The sequence below is a fragment of the Gorilla gorilla genome, chromosome 9 (assembly GCF_029281585.2).
Source record: "Gorilla gorilla gorilla isolate KB3781 chromosome 9, NHGRI_mGorGor1-v2.1_pri, whole genome shotgun sequence".
NCBI classification, from domain to species: Eukaryota; Metazoa; Chordata; class Mammalia; order Primates; family Hominidae; genus Gorilla; species Gorilla gorilla.
Genome location: NC_073233.2, coordinates 112,978,455 through 112,988,130, shown reverse-complemented (window position 1 = coordinate 112,988,130; position 9,676 = coordinate 112,978,455). Strand labels below are relative to the sequence as shown.

At 36.9% G+C, this 9,676-nt stretch overlaps 1 pseudogene; it reads left to right on the top strand.

The window, feature by feature from the left end:
- The first annotated feature begins 432 nt into the window (after positions 1–432).
- LOC129523540 (caspase-1-like) lies at positions 433–8,935 on the top strand (annotated as a pseudogene).
- The last annotated feature ends 741 nt before the right edge of the window (positions 8,936–9,676 follow it).

Sequence of the window (9,676 nt, the reverse complement as noted above, 5' to 3'; positions counted from 1 at the left end):
GAGAAAAGCCATGGCAGGTGAGTCTTTTACTGTCCCAAAAACAGGCCCCTGGGAGGAAAAAGTTGTGGAAGGCGTTTGCTCTTCTGGAAGCTATCATCAGTATCTGTGGAGGTTTATGTGAGCAAAAGTGAGGGAGAGGGAGGAGAGTGAGGAGAGAAGAAATTAGATGACTCTTGCAGCCTTTAGAAAGGAAAGGAAAGCCCAGAAAGGAACTGAGGCTTTAGGAGTAGCTTGCTGTCATTTTGCAATCTTAATTAAAGTTTTACATGTTACAAGTGTGGCAGAGGCTACAGAATTGGCACAGGAGGAGTACTAGCAGCAGTGGTTCCTAAATTAAATGGGCTATTTCTGTTTCATTACTTTATTATTCAGAGTTAAATAAACATGTGACATAAGAGGATGATTTCTGCTTTCCAGGGACTAATGTGGAAATGGTAAACTCAGTCTTCAGGCCACTCCATGCACATGTATGGAGACTATTGAGGGAAACAAGTAGTACAGCGATAACGTAAGAAGAGGGATTACCCAGCTGTGAGGAGGGGGACATTCCACTGATGAAATCTAAATGAGGTTGCCTTCTGGTGATGACATGAGAGGAATATGAGGCTGTTTTCATGATGTGGGAAATCCTTGTGCTCCAAACAGACAAGGTCCTGAAGGAGAAGAGAAAGCAGTTTATCCGTTCAGTGGGCGAAGGTACAATAAATGGCTTACTGGGTGAATTATTCGAGACAAGGGTGCTGAGCCAAGAAGAGATAGAGATAGTAAAATGTGAAAATGCTACAGTTATGGATAAGGCCCGAGCTTTGCTTGACTCTGTTATTCGGAAAGGGGCTCCGGCATGCCAAATTTGCATCACATACATTTGTGAAGAAGACAGTCACCTGGCAGGGACGCTGGGACTCTCAGCAGGTAAGGGTCAGTGACTCATACTCAAGTTCGCCTAGGGCCTGTCATTGTGACTACCATGTGATGTCATTACTAGTCAGGTTAAGTTGCAGAAAACTTCCTTCTCTCTGGCTTTGGGCAATATTTCTGTAACATGGGCCCTACTGCATGTCCCTTGACTCTCCTTCGTTTCTGTTTACTCATCCTCAGTGGCCCTGTTCTGATTAAAGCACATTTCCTGTTCTGAGTAAGCGGTAGCTAATTTCCTGAAGGTTATGAGAACTATCTAAAAAGCTTCACACTATATGTTCCACTGTTCCTGGTGAGGCACAGCATTTATTGATTGATTTAGTATTTTTGAGTCCAGGGTGTACCCAGGCACTTATATAGTTGTCTGTCATGAAGGTTTAAGGTCTGTAATTAAATACATGTTATAACTTCTCTCCAAAATATTGCCCTCCAAGAAGAATAAATTATATTTCAAAAGTGGCGATATACTCAGAGAATACATTGAATGATTATAGAAAAGTAAGGATTTCAAGTTGGCTCTTTCCTCCCATTGCCTCCTTGCATTTTCTTTTGAGTAAGATCACCCACTTGCCTGTTATCAGGCTGTGGATCACACTGTGAGCCCTGGACTGCCTCCATTTGTGGCCACCTTATGACCTGATACAGTGCACAGGAAATGAGCTGGCCCGTTCCTGTGATCCCTTGGACCTACCACATGGTGAGGATGAGAGTTCTGGTGGACTCCTAGTTACTGGTCTCTGTGGTACTTTCCAATGCCACTTCAGAGGCAGATGTTCTTTCAAAGTAAAAGGCTTTTTGTTTTGTTTTGTTTTGTTTTCTAAGGGTTAGAGGAAGCTTACGCCTGTCTAAGCAGACATGGGAGAAGTTTATGTTTTCATCTATGTGTAATAAATATCATATTTTTCTGACAATGTCTCTTTCATTTTATACCCCCACGACTCTCTAAATTAAAGAACATTTTGAACGTTATTTAATGTCGTTCAGTCAGGGTTGTGGGAGGAATCTTTAGTGGGGAGTGTTGTAAGCATTAGGGTAAAGTTTTCCAGAGATGATAAGTGACTATTTCAATGTCCTTCTTCTTTCTCTAGGTCCAACATCTGGAAATCACCTTACTACACAAGATTCTCAAGTAGTACTTCCTTCCTAGGTAATGCTGTTTCTAAAGAAAGAGCATTCTTTGAACCGTGGCTTCCCATGACATTAATGTTGTAGGATGAACCACAGTTAAAGGGGCTATGAAGAATTCCCATAGAGTGATCATATAATTTTCTTTTTGTAATCTATTCTGCTTTTGTAGCAACTGTCAAAACAGCTTCACTATCTATGTTTACATTAAAATTTGGAATCAGTATCTCAAATCCTGATTACCCAAATAAGTACAAAACTTCATCATTTAAGCCTACTGAAATATTCCCTCACATCTCCTAGAGACACCTTTATCTAAACAATATCAGAGCTGAACATGCCATTCTTCCCCACCCTGCTTCTCTTTCAGTTTTGTGTAACTCGGTTATTGATGTCACCATCACCAGTTGTTCAAACCAGGAACTTGAAACACATCTTGGCCCCTTTCCTCTCATGCATCTCTGATATTCAAGCCACCGCCAAGTTTTAGGCATTCTTCTCTCAAATTTGGAACTGTCTCGCTATTTCTTCTTCTATTTCATTAAAAACCCCTATTCATCAAGGGCTCTCTTAAAATAAAAGAAACTTATATTTAAAAGCAATTTAGAGGCAAGAAATGCAAATTTTTCCATCAACTTCAGTTTTTACTCTATTGAATTTATTAAGGTTGATTAACTCATGAATATTTTCTTAGATGTTTTACAGCATGGGACACTCACTATATAACCAAATACTGCATTTTCACTAAGAAAAATTACCTCAAACATAACCCATATACCTCTATTTAGTTTTTTTATGTCGTTTTCATTCTTCTTTCTGAAGAAACCAAACATTTCTTCTATCAAATTACTAATTTTTAGTTTTCTCCAATATATCCATTCCAATTAGTTCTTCCCCAAGTCAACACACTTCATGCTGCCTTTATTTATCTAACTAATTGTATAACAGTTTCTCAAACTTGTTTTCAAAATTAAATATTATTTTCCTGACATAATAGTTTCTAAAAGATACGCCACAAATCTAGAAAACTAATTTCTATCTTGAAACAAAGATTACATTAAGCTTTTTAACAACTATATCACATTGTCGGATGGTGTTGTACTGGTGATGAAATAAAAGCTGCAAGGATTTTCTCACATAAACTCTGTGAAAACATTTCCTCATATGTCTGTGCAGTCAATGTTAAGTGCTATAAATCCATCTAGTGTGCACTTTGATTTTAGCATTTATCATTCTAGTTCATATATTTAATAATCTCCTTCTTCCATATGTATACATAGTAGGAAGAGATCCTGAAGGACAGGCCAAAGTTCATTAAAAAAATATTCCTAGTGCTTACTACCATGTCTATTCAGTAAATAAATAAAGAGATAAACATATTTCTTAAAGATTTTTGGTAGATTTAGTTAAGACCTCCTCCCATTAAATTTTATTATATGGTTCAAATCTTTTGAAATAAATTTATATTCTATTTTATCTCACACATTTGATTGTTTTCTGAGCATTTTTTCATGCATGGCCTTGAAAAGCTTCCTTTCTACATTTTTATCTGAAATACTTGTAAAAATACTGATCCTGAAATATGAAAGGAGATCCCTGTATTGCACACCTGGAAATCTCTGGCTGGAAATGTACTCCATTAGCAATGAAATTATTCAGTGGTGAAAGATCAGGATTGTCTTCCTAAGAATGCATTTGCACTTTTGTGGCTTCATCCTTACGTGAGGCTGTAAGAAACACAAATCAGAACAAAGAGGGATGCCAATGTTCATGATATTCTTTGACTCTTGCGACTCCTCAGGCAGTGCCAGTGTGGGGCAACCCTGCTATGCCTACATCCACAGGCTCAGGAGGAAGCGTCAAGCTTTGCTCCCTAGACGAAGCTAAAAGGATATGGAAAGAAAAGTTGACAGAGGTGCCATGCTCAGAACACAAGGTTAGAGTGGGGTGAAAGATATATTTGAGGCAATTCTGAAATGCAGTGGCTTTTTCTTAGAGCTGTTCTCAATGGAGAATCTTACTTCTGCTTCCTTTACATAAAAAAAAAAAAATCCTGCATCCTAGGATCCCAGGTTTATAGAAACAGTTCCTAATTGCACCCAATTCCTGGATAAATAACATCAACAATGGCAGCTATTGAATGTTCACTAAGAGTGGGCACTGTTCTAAGCATTTTGTACATGATAATACATAATTTTTAACCTAAAAAATAATCCATTTTAGAGATCTAGAAGCTGAGACATGGGGTTGTTAAATATTCTGCCCAAAGAAAAACAATAAAAAATGAGAGCAATCAGTTTTAGAATTCAGGCATTCTGGCTTCAAAGCCTGTGCATTTTTCAAAATCCTACCTATCAAGAAAAATGAAGTCAGTAGCTAACCTGCCATCTGAGCCTTTGCAGTTTCTGTGCCTACTGTCGAAGTAGCACTTAATTCCGTTCCCCGTTTTCAATGTGTAGTCCAAGGGATTTGGTACCTTGATAGGACTAAGAAAGGGAAAATGGTCATAAATTAACCAGGTGAATATTAAATTACAGAGAATAAGACTATTCATCCAAACTGCATTTCCTACAGATTTATCCAATAATGGGCAAGTCAAGCTGCACACATCTTGCTCTCATTATGTTTAACAAAGAGTTTGACAGTCTTTCTAAAAGAGTGGGAGCTGAGGTTGATGTCATAGGCATGATGATGCTGCTATAAAATTTGGGTACAAGGTGGATGAGAAAAGAAATCTCACTGCTTCGGTAAGGTCTATTATACCATAGAGACAATGGTCATGCCCTTTGTGTAACTAAATAATATTAGAAAGCTTGGTTGTAGGACCAAGAATTGTAATCTGTTGATAATCTAAAATATAAACTTGCCATGGAAGGGTGCTGGATGCTACATATTCCCTTGAAATATCAGTCATTCAGCATGAGTCTGGTTTAAGTGTGAAGGTTTTTTTTTTTTCTCAGTAATGCCACGTTCTCTCTACCAGATAACTCTGAATGACTTCCTACAACGCCTTCCTTCACCTTTCTCGAAATTAAGACTAAAAGTTTTTTTGGCCCTCCATTGTTTGTCATGAAATTACTTAAGAAATCCTTAAGTACTTATTTATTGGCTTTCCAAGGTGCCATGAGGGTTAATCACATAGTCCAAAATCAGCAGTATGGTCTCTTTCAGGAAATGACTACGGAGTTGGAGGTATTTTCTCTGCACCAAGAGCACAAGGCCTCTGGTCTCATGGTATTCGGGAAGGCATTTGTGGGAAGAAATACTCTGAGCAAGTCCCAGATGTATTACAACTCAATGAAATCTTTAAAACGTTGAATAGCAAGAACTGCCCAAGTTTGAAGGACAAACCCAAGGTGATAATCATCCAGGCCTGCCATGTTGGTGAGGCTAATGTCTTTGAGAACACCAGACATTCAAATACTGTCCTCATCTGTATTCATCAAGAATTTTCAGTTTATGTCTGTTTTTTAGTGTCAAAGAACATGTACTGTCAGCACTCAAGATGTGGCTTCTGTGAATTGTATGACTGGTTGGTAGATATTTGTTTTATATTCAAGTCTGAGACTTTGATGTTTGGTGGTTTTTAAAATTAGTTTGAGAGTTAGGAGAAATAAGAATTGTCGAAAGAATGTTACTTGAATGTATGAGTGTATGTGCATGTGAATTAATGATAGACCAAATATATTGATAAATATGATTGAACAGACGCTAAGAGGAGAACGTTGTCCTCTCAGCCATTGGTAGTAGTAACAAACCAAATTTTGTCTTTCCAGAGAACTATGGTGTGGTGTTGGTAAAAGATTCAGCACGGGCCTCTAAAAATACATCTTTACCAACTCCAGGAGATTTTGAGGATGATGCTATTAATCAAGTACACATAGAGAAGGATTTTATTGCTTTCTGCTCTTCCACGTTAGGTAACAGGTTTCTTGTACACAGAACATCTTTGTGGGTGTTATCAATAGAAAAACTCACAGCCACCCACTAGAGGGTAGATACCTGTGCAGAACTTTAGATACGATTTTTGAACACAAACTAAAGCTTTGTTCCAAGTTATACACACAATTCCCTTTATCCTCAAAGAGCAAGTAAGCACTTCTTCTCACTAAGTTCGTAATTAATGAACTCCTCTCAGTTGCAAAATATTTTAGAACTGTGAGAGATAACAGAGAATGAAATGGAAGACGATCTCTGCTGTAGAACATTAGAGTCTGACTCTACATAGAAAAAGTCCGCCATGTTGAGATCATTCAATGGACCAATTGGGCCTAACATCAAGTATTCATAGGAGAAGAGTAGAAGCAGGGTTCAGAAAAGTAGAACAGCAAGTGAGGAACTTTGGGCCCCTATATTAAAGTGGGTTTTACCTAGAAGCAGGTATATAAAGCAGAATATATATGCATTATTCTAAATGTATGCTTTGCAGTAAGAATCTTGCTATTATTGACAGATCTAGTCATTTAGTACTTTGTAAACAAGCTCCACTAGTTCCTCCCTGTACTTTCCTTGAATTACTCACTAATATATATGAATATAAATATCATTTTTTAAGGATTAAAGAAATTAATATATGTGAAATATTGCACATGACAGAAAGAAGTACACATTAAAGAACTGGTATTATTTAAAATGTTTTTATTTTATAACTTCATTCAGTTACTTTTCTTAGCAAGGTTTAAATAAAAATGACTTGAATGCTTTTATCCACCTTGTATGGCAGTTTCCTGAGAGGACTCACATTATCTTGGTCACCTCTGGCTCAAAGGCCCTGCCTCAGCTCAAGTAGTTAAATTTTCTAAAATAATTTGTACAATGAGATATCTTCTTTCAGAAGAAGTTTGGTTCTATATTGTCTTGAACATGCCCTGATGTAGAACTCAATATTTTTTCAATGATCAAAAACAATGACAAGATAAACACACAAAAAAATACATTTCCAGCCTGAGTACATAGAGTAGACTATAACATTAGACAGAACTGTTGTTTAATATCCTTTGGTCCCAGCCTTCCACATGACATTCATGGCCCTCTATATAGCACTTTGTAGGCCCCTGGCTTCTCATCACCAATCTTGCTGATTTCTGTGTTTTTCTTTTCTTTCATTTTCCTTACTCCTCCTTTCCATATGACTGCCAGAAACTCCATTTAGTTATTTATAACTCCCATATTAAGCCTAGCTCCACATTCTGCTGTGCAAATCCCAACTATTTCATAGTGCTCTCCTGAGGAAAAGTAACTATCTACTTCCTTAATTTCACAAAACATTTGCAGAAACACCTGTTTCCACCTTATCTCTTACCTACTTCCTTCAACTAAGATAGCTGTGGTTCTAAATAGAATTTTATTATTAATATACACTTTATGACCATTATAATTGGCTGAAATGTGTCACTAAAGAATGTGTCTGTGATTATACACAGAGCTATTGCTACTGCTTTTCTCTTATGCCTCCCTTTGTATAATTTTCACTTGTCTTCATTACTTCCGTGTCTACCATGTAATAAATACTGTTTTCTTTAATATTTTTCTTTTCCATAAGAACTTCTTATTCTCCATTATGATGTCATCATCCTTTTATTGACTTTTCCTAGATTTCTACTTTTGTTCTGTTTTATGATTTTTATGGTTAACTCTTCGTGTGGAAATATCTTACAGTCAATGTTATTAAATTTTAATTAAAATTTTACGTGAACTATATACATTGAGAATTTATTAACATAATTACCCTGTATAGACTGAGTATTACATACCCTTTGTTAGCTCAGACACTAGTGTAGACTCAGATATCTCCTGTGCATGAAATTGTTACCATTCCCTGTATAGCTAAGTCTATTTCATATCAGCATGGACAATTAACTTAAATCACAGTCAGTAACACCACTTTGGGGATGCACATTTACATATTTCTTTTTCAAATCCCAATTCCTTCCCTTTACCACATTCTGCCTTTTCCTAACTCTCTACTAAATTTATGACTGTAACTCTGGGACTATGCAACATTAGTACCTGCACCATATACAGCACCATTTAGAGTATCAGTAAAAATATACTCACTGAACTTCAAATGTATTCACTAAAAAATACAATGAAGGGTATGGAAAATAGATGAATTCCAAAATATGCCTCAGCTGGAGCAGAAATACTAGAGTTTCTTCTCTTTCTTCAGGAAAGAGTCAATCTTGAGATTTAAAGCTTTATCAACAGATAATGTTTGCTGGAGACATCCTGCAAAGGGCTCTTTTTATTATGAGTCACTGAACATCTGCAAGAATATGCCTGTTCCTGTGATGTGGAGGAAATTTTCCACAAGGTAGGGCTCTAGTGGATGCTATTTTCACTCTACTTCCCCGAATGCTTGGCTATTGCAATTGGAAGCATAGAAAGCAGATCCAGACATGTTTATCTTCCAATAACACCCTTCCTTCCAAAAAAGTTTTGAAGTTCTTTGGAGATTGAACAAGCCTGGGAGCCAGATCCAATCTGTTAAGACCAACAGCCTCAATAAAATAATCATTTAGTTTCACCCACCTCCTGCCCGGCAGAGACACATGAATGGACTCTAATTTCCCTGTGTCCCTCATGGACATTAGATCCAACCACAGATTTAAAAAGCCCTGAGGAGAGTGATTCAATGCTTAGATAAGCACATGGCTGTACTTGTTGTAGATACAAGTACTTTTTGTTTTCGTCACTTACTTTGCTAGATTTGTTTTAGCCTTTTTGGCATGAGTTAATAATCTTTTCAGAAAAACAGGTCTCCAGACTTTCCTTTCTCTTTCAGGTTCAACTTTCATTTGAGCAGCCAGATGATAAAGCACAGATGCCCAGCACTGAAAGAGTTACTTCGACAAGATGTTTCTATCTCTTCCCAGGACATTAAAATAAGGAAGCTGTATGAATGTCTGAGGGCCGGTATGTGTGTGTGGTTGGGAGTGTGGGAAGGTTGAGGAAAGTGTACTGAAAGTCCATTTTAGTCAAGGACTCAAGGTCTACTGATTGAGAATTTTTAATCCAAAAATTTAAATTTTGAAATGCTCTAAAATCCAAAACTGTGGGAGCGCCCACATGATATTCAAAGGAAATGCTTATTGAAGCATTTCAAATTTTAGGTTTTTGGAATAAGGATGCTAAACCAGTAAGTATAATGTAGATATTCCAATATACAAAAATATCTGAATTTCAAAATACTTCAGGTAGCATGCATTTTGGATAAGGGATAATCAAGCCATAGCATAATATACAGAAAATACTGAAGTAATGCCTTTCTTCTGGTCACTGAAGAGCATGCTGCTCTTCTTCCAAAGTTTTTCTTTTTTTCTTTTAGACCCTTTCTGAGGGTCAGCTGATATTGATCTAGAAGTGGCCATAAGTCTATGAAGGCTGACTCTTAGATGTTTCTCCCCTTCACCTCAGCAGGGTAACATTTTTAAATAGCATGTGGCCTTTCCTTTTAAGATTGCATATGTTCCCATTGGTGGTATAACTTTATAACTTACATTTCTTTTAGCAAAATTCTCTTTTATGCTTGTTTTTTTCCCCATAGGAAACCTAGAGTTTCTTCATTCTGTAATGGTTTTTGGAATTATATCTGTTTAATAATAGACTTTTCTGAACATTTCAATAAATCTGA